The following is a 13816-nucleotide window of genomic DNA, read 5'->3' as shown; positions in this document are numbered from 1 at the left end:
ATATTGAAATGAACAAACATTAAAAAAAACAACATATCAAAAACATGGGTGCAGCTAAACTTGCTTGAAGCAAATTTTATAGCTTCAATTGCTTATATTGGAAAAGATAAAAATTCTGAACTCAAATGATCTAACCTCCTACATTAAGAAACTAAAGAAGGAAGAGAAAATTAAACTCAGAATAAGCAGAAGGAAGGAAATAATAAAGAAGAGAAGAAGTTGATAAAATAGAAAGAGAATAGAGTGAGCCAATAAAACCAAATGATGTTCCACTGAAAAAGTCAACAAAATTGACACATGTCTAACTAGACTAATGAAGATATAAAGAGAGAGGAGACAAACTACCAACATCCAGGATGAAATAAAGGACATCGGTATAAATCCTATAGGGAATATGCTGGTAATTAGAAATTATGAAAATTTTGTATCAATAAACAACTTAGATTAAATGGATAAATTCTTTGAAGAATGTGAATTACCAAAACTGACTAAACAAATCCCATTGCAATTGGCTCTACAACAATTACTCCCATGAAATCACTTTTTGACAAAGACACTGATGTCTGCCCTGCTACTGAATGCAATGAGCCTTTCAGTATCCACTTCTGTATTTGATAGTATTAAGCACTTCTTGATGTGTTTTCTTCCCCTTTTTGGTGACACGATGCTCTCTTTTGATTTATTCCTACCTCTATTCTTCTTCTTCTTCTTTTTTTTTAAAGTTTATTTATTATTTTGAGAGAAAGACAGAGAGCAAGTGGGAGAGGGGCAGAAGGAGAGGGAAAGAGAAAATCCCAAGCAGGCTCCATGCCACCAGCCTGAGACTGATGCGGGGCTCAAACTCACAAACTGTGAGGTCATGACCTAAGCTGAAACCAAGAGTCGGCGCTTAACAAACTGAGTCACCCAGACACCTCCCTCTATGGCCATTTTTTATCATTAATCTCCATGCTTAATTTTCTTTCATGTATATCTCAAATGTCACAGACTCCCTAATCTCACTCTAAAATATCTCTGGGGGTGGTCTCATTTATTCTTAAGACTTCACTACCCTTTCTAAACTGATGGATCCTGTAATTATGACTCAATCAGCCGGCTGTATATCTGTACCTGAGTGCACAACACACACCACAAATTCAACATGTGCCAAACGGAATCTATTTCCTATCCATCGTTGTATTTTCTTTCTCAATGAGTGAATCATCTCTATAATTCCCTTGTTTTCTCAAGCTTAAACACCAAGAGCCATCCTTCACTGCTTTACACTTACTCTCACCATCACTTAACAAGTCACCAAACCATGGATTCTACCTGGCTGGCTTTTTGCATTATTGCCACCTGCATTTGGGGCACTGTTTTCTGCTTCATTTTCTAAAATATCCTCCTATCACTCTTAACTTTTCTCCTACCTTAATCCATTTTGCACATGTTGCCAGAGTGATCTTTCAAAAACAGAAATCCAACTGTTCTCCTTCTTAAAACGCTTTATTACTTCTCTTTACCATTAGGATAAAGATCTAACCCTACTGAAGTAGGCAATGTCTTTACAATTTGATTCTTGCTTTTCTCTCGTCTAATCACCTTTTGCTCAATCTTCACCATTTACCTTCTTTTCACAATGAACTCATAGCTTGAGGTTTTATTCATTTTTTCCCCTCTGCCCACTCCTCTTGAGTTCTCCACGCACAATGACTTCTCAGCCAAGAAAACTTTCCCCTACCCCTTCCTTGCACCTCAGCAATTTGAGATGGTGTCTCTTCTAAGTGCTCCTATATCACCCTCTTATGACAACTTGAATAGTGCTTCTTACACTATGGAAAAAATAGTTAAAACAAATAATGAAATTTGGAAAAGCAAAGTCACAACTCTACAGACTTAGGAAATAGACAAGTGTGAAAGGAAACATGAACAGAGCTCAACATGTCAAACTTGGTTAAATGGAGATGATAGAGGAAGATACTAGCTACAAAACTGTTTGATGGATTTTAACACACACACACACACACACACACACACGTGCGCGCGCACACATGAAAGGAAGAAAAAAGAAGGGAACACTTGTTTATATTAGCATCACTAGTAGCTGTAGAATGAAATTAAGCCAAATGCAATGCAGGCAGCTTCTCTAGGGGAAAAACAATCTCAATAATCAGATCCATTGGTCTGTGGTATGGTCTCCTTAGAGATAGAGTAATAAGCCCCAACATTTAGGCATTTGATACTGAAAATATCTAGCACTAAAAACATAAACTGAGCGAGAGGGGGAAAAAACCTCTTATGGACTGAGATTTCTAGGATTTTACAAATGTTTCCTCTTTCTAATTCTTGGAGGCATTAATTTCTGTGATGCATCCCCAGAAAGCCCATGTCTATTTGGGCCAAATACCTGAAATATGCCACAAATCTCATTCCCTGGGTCTAGAACTTTGATTCAGCTTTATGTCTGGAGAGGTTGTCATAGTCCATGAACACAGAGGAAGCATCGTCACACCAGCATATATTGTTGAAAGGACTGAAGACTTGTCACTCTCCAGACATGGTGAAGAGCACTTCATGTGATTGGAGGGAAGCCTTGTAGCCAAATTGAGCATGGCAACCTTTGGGAGCCACAGGGAGCAATAACTCAAAAAAGTTTGAGTGATTGATCACTAGAAACTTTCACTCTAAGAGTCTGTTATTTAAAAAAGAAATTAAATTAGTTCAAATATTGAATTTGCCTGCTTTTGACTTTACATAGGCAGCTGTTAGGAAGTATTTGATACTAAGTGCTGAGAATTATGGCATGTGCCAAAAGGATTTTAGAATCAGGATCTAAGTTGTGATCTAATTAAACAATAAGACCTGACAAAACAGTCACTACTGATGTGTTAATGACTTCCTGGGGCAGTTCAACTCCCAGGTCAAGGCAGAACAAGGGCACAGTCATCTGCCTTTGGCTGAGGCGTTTTTCTCCCCTTAAGAATAATGTTTCTACTGTTTTTCTCTTTCTCTCTCTCTTTCCCTCTCTATCTGCTATAAAATCATACCCTAAAACAGTGACCAGAAAGTCTGATTCAGGAGTCTCAAAACAGCAAGACTAAAATTAAAAAAAAAAAAAAAAAGAGTTCTTAACAATCATATAAAAATATGCAAGAAAGAAATAGCACACCACAGCCCACAGCCTTACCAAATAGAGGCATAAAGTAAGGCAAAGGAGCTCGACAGCATGAAAACACACATCCTCACCATGAATGATAGAAAAGAAAAGGCAGAGGCAGCAAATAGACTCAAACCCCAACTCCCACATGTGGAAACATCTGTTCCACTTGCGGCCACACCTGTTGCCCTGTTTAGAACACAGGGACAGATCAAAATGCTGGAGAGATGCTTATCATCATCGCCTACTTCGTATAGACTTCCTGAAGGTCTTGGTGGCTATGTACATTTTAGTATTGGTACCTTTTTTAAGTACAACTTTGAGTTTGGGAGACAGTTACGTTTCTTTCAGGCTATTTTTACTGAATAATAATTTTGTTCTTCAAAAACGATAACAACAATGCATTGAATTAAAAGTGAATTAAGAAAAGTCATGAAAAAGTTTACAACAGAGGCCACTACATTATCAAGGCCACTTTTGAATTCTTGTTTCCCAAAGGAACATTTGTAAGACTTAGACTAATTATGTTATTTGAGGTGACAAATGTAATTGTCTCTGCACCAGTTCACATGTGAGGTCATCTGCAAATGGTATTACTTACTAGCTGCCTTCGTGCTATAACTCCTGCCATTTTGTATAGAGTAGCCAGATAAAATTTAAGATGCCTAGTTAAATTTGAATTCGAGGTAAAGAATGAATCATTTTTTTTAGTATAAATATGTCTCCAGTAATGTCTGGGACATTTTTCCCTGCTGAATCCAAAGCCCCTATTTTCACACTATTTTGGTTTTTGATATTTTGCATCATTATATCTTCAAAAGGAAAGGAAATATAAAAGCACTATGCATGTGACACAAACTAAATTAATCAAAAAAATTAAAATGCATTTGAGGAAAATGAAGACTTTCTCTGCAAGGGTCTTTATCTGTCAGGAGTCTTCACATTGCTGATACAGCCATACAATCTCTCCAGAAGCCTGTTAGGGGCAGGGGCCTGAACCCATCCCTACAGATTGGACTGTCGGAGCCTGAGCCTTGGGCCTGAGATGGAGACCATCACTTGGGGGGATTCTAGTGCACAATTACTGTTGGTCGTGATCTTCAAAAAACTTTGTCTGCCTATCATGTGTACAGTGTTGTCAATTACTAAAAATTCCCTCTCAAACTTTTCCCATAATTATGATTACACCTTAGAATATGGCCATGGGAATCTAATTTAGACAGGTAAAACCGATTCAGTCATTTAATCATCCTGGTAAGCATTATTCACCTTCTTGTCCTCTAAAACACTGAGCTTTCTTTTTAAGTTTTTAATTCAGCAAACATTATCCTACCTGCCTGTTTCCTTTGGGATTTCTGCATGGTTTACTCTAATTACTCCTGATGCCAGACCTTGTGTGCTATGAACAACTTCAAAGAAAAAACTAGAAAAGGAACAGTGTGGTGTTTCTTTCTTTCTCTCATATATATATATATATATATATATATATATATATATATATATATTTTTTTTAAGACATTGTATCAAGGAGACAAGATAGCATTTTGTTCTCATAATGTGATGGACAAATCATATGGATAATCTATTAGGATGATGGATGGTATAAATTTTAATGGGAAACACCAACCGTAGTGAATTTCTCCTAGAATGTCTTTGAAACTTAACTGCCTCTGTTTGGTCCAAATTTAATAGTCAAACCTCTTAAGTTTAAAATTTCTCTGAATATAAACATTTTGATTAATTTTAATTCTACTCATTGCAAGAATCAGTGAAATCTTAGTTTGGAACAATTGTTTCAGGAAGAAGTTCCTGAAAATGAATCCCATTTCCTGCCTCAAGGTTAAAAAGTATGTTACCTCCAATGTCTATTTATCCTCCTGCCCTGATAAAATATTACTTCCCTAGTCTCTGTATTTCTGTTTTTATTCCATAACGCTGAATTAACCCCCCCAAATTGTTTTCGTTCTGTTCTGCTTTATTTTGCCATAGACTCTGTATTTTCTTAAAATCTATTTTGTTAAAAAGATACTTCTTGGGCCTCCTGGGTGGCTCAGTCTGTTAAGCATCAGACTTCGGCTGAGGTCATGATCTCACAGTTCATGGGTTCAAGCCCCACATCCGGTTCTGTGCTGACAGCTCAGAGCCTGGAGCCTGCTTTGGATTCTGTGTCTCCCTCTCTCTCTGTCCTTCCTCTGCTCTTGCTGGTGGGTTCTCTCTCTTAATAAACATTTAAAAAAAAAGAAAGACATTTCTTATATGTCTACTATGTGCCAGGATCCATGTCCCTTGGCCTTTGAAACCATGATTCTTATCCTCAAAAAGCTCACTGGCTGCTGTTGGTCAGACAAGTGAAAAAACAAAGTAAAAGACATGATGAATGCTTTGCTGGTTAAATGTACAAAGTGCTTTGAGAGTGAAAAGATGGAACAACTAACTCATAAGTGCCATTCTGTAATTCTACTCCAAGTAGAATTTTTATAGAATTATAAAGCTAGAAAGTAGCCTTCCTATGGTTAGAATTAAACAGACCTGGTTTCAACATCAGGCTGTTACTTCCCAGCCACATGACATTTCCAAAATTGCTTAACCTCCCTGAACTTCAGTTACTTCTTCTATAAAATATGGATATTAATACTTACAAGGTTGCCGGCTGTAAGAATTAAATTAAGGAGCAAGCTCCTGGTCACCACCGCTATCCCATTTCTACCACTGGCTGACATTCATTCTTGAGCCGTGGCAAACATCTCACGCATATTATTCAATTAACCCTCACAACAGCCCTCTGAGGTTCATATTACTCCTGCTCCCATTTTACAGGTGAGGAAATTAAAGTGCCCAAGGTCACATTGTCAGTTCTTTGAACTCAGGCAAACTCCAGGGACTCACCTATAATCACAATACTGGATTAAGTCAGGGAGCTGCTATTCTTTTCATTTTTATAATTATTGTTATGACTGTCATAACTGAAGACAAATCCAGCGTTACCCAGTTGAAGCCCCTTCTTTTATAGATGAAAGATCAGAATAGAGAGGTTAAGACACTGAGGAAATCAGAGTCACTAAAAAGTCTAAAACTCTAAAACTTCTGTGGAAGTATGGTACATCGTATTACCACCTGTTTTATTATTGAAAGTTGACCGTTCAATTGCAAAATATTGTGTTTTTATACACATATTGTGTAATATATGTAATATATAATACATATGTTATAAAATATCACAGGTGATCTCTGTGATCCTGAAATGATCCTGACTTAGGTATATGAACAAAGGGTCCTTTCCTGAGTTCAGGGAGCACAGGATCACATTTCCCTATTTGTATATCACAGAATCATACTGCCTTCACGAACTGAAGGGACCTTGGACCTTACCCTGACCTAACCCTTCATATTACAGAAACTGAACATGTGGTCCAACAATCCAAAGAGCTGATGGGTGTTCAGAATGTCCTTTAAACAAGAAAATTAAAATCAAATTACTTCATTTCTGAAACTGCCTATAAAGCAATTATTTTTTAGGCTTTTCAATTGGACTCACCTAACAATTTAATTCTCTTACTGTCCTACCCAATGTTTGCATCAAAGAAACTGAGAAATAAATGTAAATTTCTTTGTCATTTAGTAAAGGGAGAAAGTACCTGAAAACAAATTCTTCTTTTGCTGGACAAAGAGTATTTCCCCAGAAATGACATTGCATATACTGAAAAAAAGGCAAGACACCAGATCACAGTACCCTATATTTTCACTTATCTGTTTATGTTCCATTATTATTATAATTGGGTCCCTACAATGTAACGTATCCTGTGTTGGTCACTATGTTTATAACGGTTAATTAAATTCTCACAAACCACTCTGCAAGGTAGGCAATCCTATTTCCACTTTGCAGATAAGGAATCTGAATATTAATCAAAAGATTAAATAATTTGCCCAAGGTCCTACATGTTATTTGTGGCAGAGTCAGGACGACGGCTCAGGTTTCACGGACTCTAAAGCTGCTGTCGCTTCTATCATGTTAGATAGCCTCTAAAAAGACCATGGGCTGGAGTTCTAACTGAAGGAGCAAAAAGACCAAAAAACAAAACCAAAAACAAAATGTAACTAGAAAAGAGAACAAGGTGTGGCCGGGCCAGGGATAAATCCAGATCTATAAATCCTCTTGCTCAGTGACTGTGGACATTAGCCCCCATCATTTGGTTTGGGAAGAAAATGCAGCATACAAAACGGGAAGGCTAGAAAAAGTACTTGTCAAGGGCAATGACAGGTCCTTCAAATCCATATTCCTTTGGAAGAGACCTTCACTGTGGTCTGTACTATAGTACCTGCATCACATCTTCCACCTCCTAAGTCAGTAATGCAATATTCATATACACCTGACACCACCCACCATACCACATCTCCTACTTCTGCTGTTCGTCTTTGCCTTTCATTCGTGATGCAAATCACATTGTTCTTCTCTGTAATTTTTGAGAAACAAAGCCCATTCGGCATCATATATATGTCAAGCATATTCTCACTAAGAGACAGTATAAAATTTCACATTTGAGTCAACTGCAGGAAGAGTTTTTCAGGTCAACATAAAAACGTATGGGTCACATCAGGGATGGTGTCCTGGTTAGCCATGATGAAGCAGGCACATCCATGTTTATACAGTGTTTGTGAAAATGATGCAAATGCATTTCATGCTGTCTAAAAATATTTTTAAACTTGAAAGTGGAGAGAAAAAAAAATTCACCCTGAGTCACTGATTCTATATTTTGTGGAACAGAATTAAATTGTCTAAAATATCACATAAGGAAGATCACCTGGGGACTCCTGTTCACATGATGACTTTTTAAATTCTCCACCCAATGCCACAAATTTTTAAACTCCAGAAATTTGGTGGAGATGCCAAAGGGTCTTTAAACAAAGAAGTAGTAGAAATCAATGCTAGAATTATGATTTTCAACAGGGTATTGACAGCTATAATAAAGTTATCGCAACTGGACCCGGAATGTAAAGTCAGTTAATGGACTTTATTTAGACAACATCAGATAAGGGCATTAGTAATAACTGTTATCTTGATGGATAACCTTAAATTCAAGAAAATGTTTCCCCAAACACGAGTTGTTGTGAATTCCTTTCCCTTTTATCTTATAGTAGGCAGAAGATTGCAACCTCCTATTATGAAACAGCATCATAAAATGCAGAGCACAGCCACCCTGACTAAAACTACCTTTCTCCTCTGCTGATACAGACAAACTAGCAGTAAATGCTTTTTGAGCTCCTGGCGTGCAGATAAATTCCTCCGGATGTCCCCAATTGGACTGGGAGATTGAGAGACTCAAGGGAGAGAATAGCTGAGGCCAGGAGAATTTAACATGGCAATTAGCAACCCTTTGGCTTTGCTAGACCCCACAGCACAGGACAGGATGCAAGCAACCAAAAATCTCTCCAGCAGAGTAGATGATAAATTGGTTGGGTCCCAGGGGTTGCTGGACACAGTTATTATCCAATGGCAGGCCTGGATGGTGTGGAAGTCTATGTGGTAAGGTCAGAAAATGAAGCACAGGGCTCTAAATTCCCAAGGAGAGTGCCTTTGCTTACATCTCAATTGGACTGCCCTTTCCCCTCATTTTGGAAGGCTCTGGATCACATCATATAATCCGTATTACCTTCTCTATCTTAGCAAATAACTTCCAAAACATCAAGTATATAAAGCACTGTAACCATTATCACCAGTGATGCTCTTCTTAAAAAGTTAGAAAAGTAAAAGATAAAATTTAAATTAAAAATATTTAAAGCCTTTTGGATTTGTGTTTTTTTTTTTCTATAAGCAGAGGGAGGATATGTGGAGGAAGAGGAATCTTAATCCTCTTTTTCTATCGATGCCAATAGCTGCTTTGAGGCATCATTTTAACCGTCACATTATGATTCATACAACTTCAGCACTGTACTGAAATTCACTTTTTAGAGAACCTCATTTTCTGGAGCCTTTGTTTCCCCATGAAAAATAAATGATGCTAATACTATTATCTATTTCAAACGTTGCTATGAAGATTAAGTGAGTTAATATATGTAAAATGCTGTAAGGATGCCTGTCACCGAGTTATGTGTTAGTGATGATGGTGGTGATGATGATGATGGTTTTCAAATGTCATTCTGGCTAGATTTTATAATCTCTGGACCAAGGGCCATATGTGCTTTTTTTATAGTGAAAACCCCAGCATCTAAGAACACTGCCTGAAGTGCAATTAATATTTATTGATTGATGGAATGAACGACTACATGAGTTTTTTAATGCTGAATTCCACACTTGTGTTACTATTGATTTAACTTAATTATGAGGATTATTAGGGGCCATTAAAGAGAAAGTGGAAAATGGATTTAGTAAAATCAATATCATCAGGATACATTTATTGAAGGACTACTATGTGTAGGGCACAATGCTAGGAATATCAATTTTCAATGGATATAAAAAAGAATCAAAATACAGAGGTAGCTTATTATAAAGATAATTTTCTAACTGGCAAAATAAAGAAGGCATGTGAGAATCTCACAGACATTTTAATTCTATTTTTTTTTTGCAAATTTCTAATATTCCTCAAAATGTCAGTATCAAGGGTCTCTCCTTCTTCCTCCTTTTCCTGACTTCTTTCTCTCTCTCTCTTCCCTTTTTCCCTTCCTCCTTTTCTCCTTCCCTCTCCCTTTACCCCTATTCTCTCTCTCTCTCTCTCTCCCTCCCTCCCTCCCTGCCCACCCCCCCACCCCATCCCTCAGTGTCCTTAAAGGCTACATCCGAAGAAGAAGAAGGGGGGAAAATAAAGCCCTGGAAAGATTTTCCTGTTGAAATTGGCCCTTGAGATTTTCCATTTAGATCTCATTTTATTTTATTTTTTAAAATTTTTTTTTTAACGTTTATTTATTTTTGAGACAGAGAGAGACAGAGCATGAACGGGGGAGGGTCAGAGAGAGAGGGAGACACAGAATCTGAAACAGGCTCCAGGCTCTGAGCAGTCAGCACAGAGCCCCACGCGGGGCTCAAACTCACATACTGCGAGATCGTGACCTGAGCTGAAGTCGGATGCTTAACTGACTGAGCCACCCAGGCGCCCCTAGATCTCATTTTAATTGAAACTGAGCCAATTCTATATGTGGGTTCTGCAGCTTTGGCCAAATAACATTCCTGACTGGCTTGGGTCTCAGGATTGAAGGAGGCATCTTTCCCTCTCCAGTTAGTTCCTCTGATCTTCAGAGGCCAAAAGTGACATTTGGTGGGTTGCTTAGCAATGCCAGTATTAAAATTGAAGAGTATTTCATTTCTTGAGCTTTTTGTCTTTTATAATACTTTGTCCTCACTCCTTTTGTCTTTCACTGACATTTCAAAATACACAGTCACCAATTTGGGAAACATTTAGGAAGGGGAAGGCCAGCCACGGATGGGCGAACACCGTTTGGTCCAAGTGTAATAGTCTGGTGTCTACATTTAGAGCTCTCTTGAACTTGTAAAATCTCAGCTGAGTGCAACAGTTCAGAAGGAAGTGCCTAAAAAAGAATCACATGTCCTGCCCTGATGCTACACATTGAAGTTTAATGACCAATTGTTTCTTCTGCCCTGACAAATGCCATTTGCCTAGCCTTGTGGTTCACAAAAACAACTAGCTTGCAATTGTCTTTTGCTGTTTTCTGTTTGGTTTTGTGCTTGCTTCGTTCTGTCACGAATATTGGATTCTATCACTGTCCAATTTACTCAACACAGTTATTAATTCACACTTTAGGCTAGGCACCAGGGACAGAACCAAAAACTACAATGTCCCTCCTGTTAACCCCACAGATACAGTAGCTGTCCCCCTCCTATGCCCTCACCCTCTGTGTACCTTATCCTGCAGAGCACATCTCTGCCTAAAGTGTTACATCTTTATTTGCACATTGTTTGTATTTTCAGCTATACAGTAAGTATGCCTAGGACAGTGCTTGGCACATCAGGGACACAGAAAATATCCGAATTAATTAATGATTAGAAGGAACACTTTAACACCCAGTACATTTTTAGGCCTGGATGGTGGGCACAGAGGTGTTTGTCTTGTGATAAATCATTGAGCTGCACATTTTTGTGACTTGTGGGGTTTTCCTGGTTACTTTATCCTTCACGACAAAGAAAGTAAAAAAAAAAAAAAAACCCCAGCTTCTTTTAAGCTTAAAATCACATTAAATTATTTATTTGCTGGCTACACCAACTGGTTCTTAATTGCCAATGTCAAAAAGCATTGAATAAAATCTCTACATTTTGTGCTGTCAAAGCTTAACCTAGGTAGCAAAATGTCTAACCGAAAGTATTATTGAGTGGCGACTCTGTTTAAGTTTTACCAAGTAAAAGGTTAAAGGGCATAACATTCTTTAGAATATGGCAATTCCCCACAGGCCAGCGGGTATCAAAAACATCAGACCAAGTAGCCTAACTTCTCAGGTCCTTCTCAGGTCAATTTGGGAAACACCCACTTGGGTGAGGGAATTGAAGCCTTAACTGTGGTTCACAGAGGAAGGTGGGTAGACCAAATACTTAGTAAGATAGAACTTGTTCCAGACTGGAAGTGGGTACAAAACTATATCCAGATTCATTGTAAAAAGTCACAGATGCAATGAAACATTCCAATTTGGCTTCAGTATTTAAAATAAATTCATTTGATGAGTGTGTTCTGCTTTTCAGAACCATAAATCTGTTTCATAGATAAAATGTGGCTGGCGAGGTTGGTGGGGATTCAGCATGGAGAATGAGATGGTACATGCTTCTGGCATTTTTATCACTGCAACCCCCCTCTCCAGTGTGTCCCAGCAAGAGACGACCTCCCCCTACAGCAGACATCACCCACACGTTGGTGAGCCGGTGCCAGGATAATGCCTGGGACTCTGGTTCTATTTGCTAAACAGGTTAGGGTCAGTAGCATTAAATAAATATTGTCATTGCTTATGAAAGCCAATATTTTAGAAACCAAAGAAAATAATTATGTCCTACTTAAGGGAGGTTTATTTCAAATCCTAGCTAGGGCCCCACTGCGGCCACTGCTTACATTTTTCAAAATTGATTTTCCACCACATAAACAGTTAGTCTGAAGTTACGTGTGACACTTCCTCCCGGTAACAATGATACAGTATCTTCTAAACATTTCCTGGTACTTCTCATTTTTCCTTCTTTCTGTAATGCTCATTTCTTTAACACATTCCTTCCAGGAGAATTTGTTCCTGGGTGTTACCACACTAAGGACTGGCCAGTGTGACCCAGGGAGGTAGGGAATCAGAAGCCTTTAGAAGGAGAATTTTAGTCATTCCTTGGAAATGAAGGTTCTGCTTGCATTTGCCTCCCCTCAATGAATGTTACTCACTTGCACATACAAAGCATTAAGGCCTTCACTAATCACTTTCCGATGTATTGCTCCCCAAGGCAAACTTGGGAACTAGAAGTTGGTCTTTAGAGTTTATCCCAGCTCCCTTCCTGTCTCTATTAGGAACACTTACTGTTTCTTCCCTGAGGTCCCCATGCACTAGCCCCCCCCCACCCTGCCAATCTCCCTAGGGTTTCCCTCCATGGTGTGATGTCAGGGTACAAATCTATCCGGCCTCCTCCAAGTTCACCTGCCTCTTTCTTCAGCAGTAAGATCTCTGCTTCCTGTTTCCCTGTGGTAGCTATGAAAAGAACTAAGTAAAGATATTAATATCTGACAAATGACCTAAAGCTGTTTTTGGAGGAAGAAATCAATAGACTTACAGAGGACCGCAATTCCCTTCAACACTCCCTATTAGGATCTGAGTGGCAAATCTTATAGTTTATAAACCTTGGTTTTCTCACCTATCAAATGGGGTGGACAATACATATCCTACACTGTCATGAGGCTCAAACTAGGTGAAGGAGGTGATTGCTTGCCTACTGTAAGTTTTGCAACTGTACAATATTGTTTTAATTAATGATATGGGGGTGGGGATTTCATCCTTCTTGACTCTCAGTTGTGAACTTGACTCTCAGTTATCACCTGCTCCACCAGTGAGCTGGGCTCTTCCTGGAGAGCAGAGGATACTTTGTTTTCCTGAGCTAAGAAACAAGTACTCCATTTCTTAATTTGAACCCCACACCCAACCCCCTGCCCTCAATCTTTCCGTTCATAAATGCTGGAGCCCCACCGAACCTTCAGTGAGAAACGCCTCTGAGAAACACAACCCTCCCCGGGCAGGTGGCTTACCGTGGAGAATCAGGGTACACACAATGATAGCATTTATAACCTGAGAGTAAGAACCTTGCCTCTGTTCCAGGCCTGTAGCCCCACTAACTAAATACAGGGCAAGTGGTACTTGAGAGGGATGGAATATACTTCTGACTCATTAGGAATCTCTGGCAAGAGAAGTCAACTGTAACTGAATATTGCCTGGCAAGGTGTGATGTCTAGGTGGAGCTAGTCGTCAAGGGATCCTCTTCATAGGAAGTTCTCGAGGGGGGGGGGGGGGGGGAGGGGAGGGAGCCTACCCTTCAGTATCTGAGCCAAGTGTTTCCAAAATGTCTAAGCATACATTGTGCCATGCTGGAGAAGAGCAGAGAAAGGAGAAATATTCTAAAAGCTCATCCACTGAAAAACACACACATTGCCCAGTCTTTACATCAGTACTGCTAACTAGCACACCAAATACCACGTTAGGTTTCTGAAAAGGATAGAAATTGAG

The sequence above is a fragment of the Panthera uncia genome, assembly GCF_023721935.1.
Source record: "Panthera uncia isolate 11264 chromosome C1 unlocalized genomic scaffold, Puncia_PCG_1.0 HiC_scaffold_4, whole genome shotgun sequence".
Taxonomy (NCBI): Eukaryota; Metazoa; Chordata; class Mammalia; order Carnivora; family Felidae; genus Panthera; species Panthera uncia.
The sequence above is the reverse complement of the archived record's forward strand: the minus strand, read 5'-3'. Positions refer to the sequence as shown.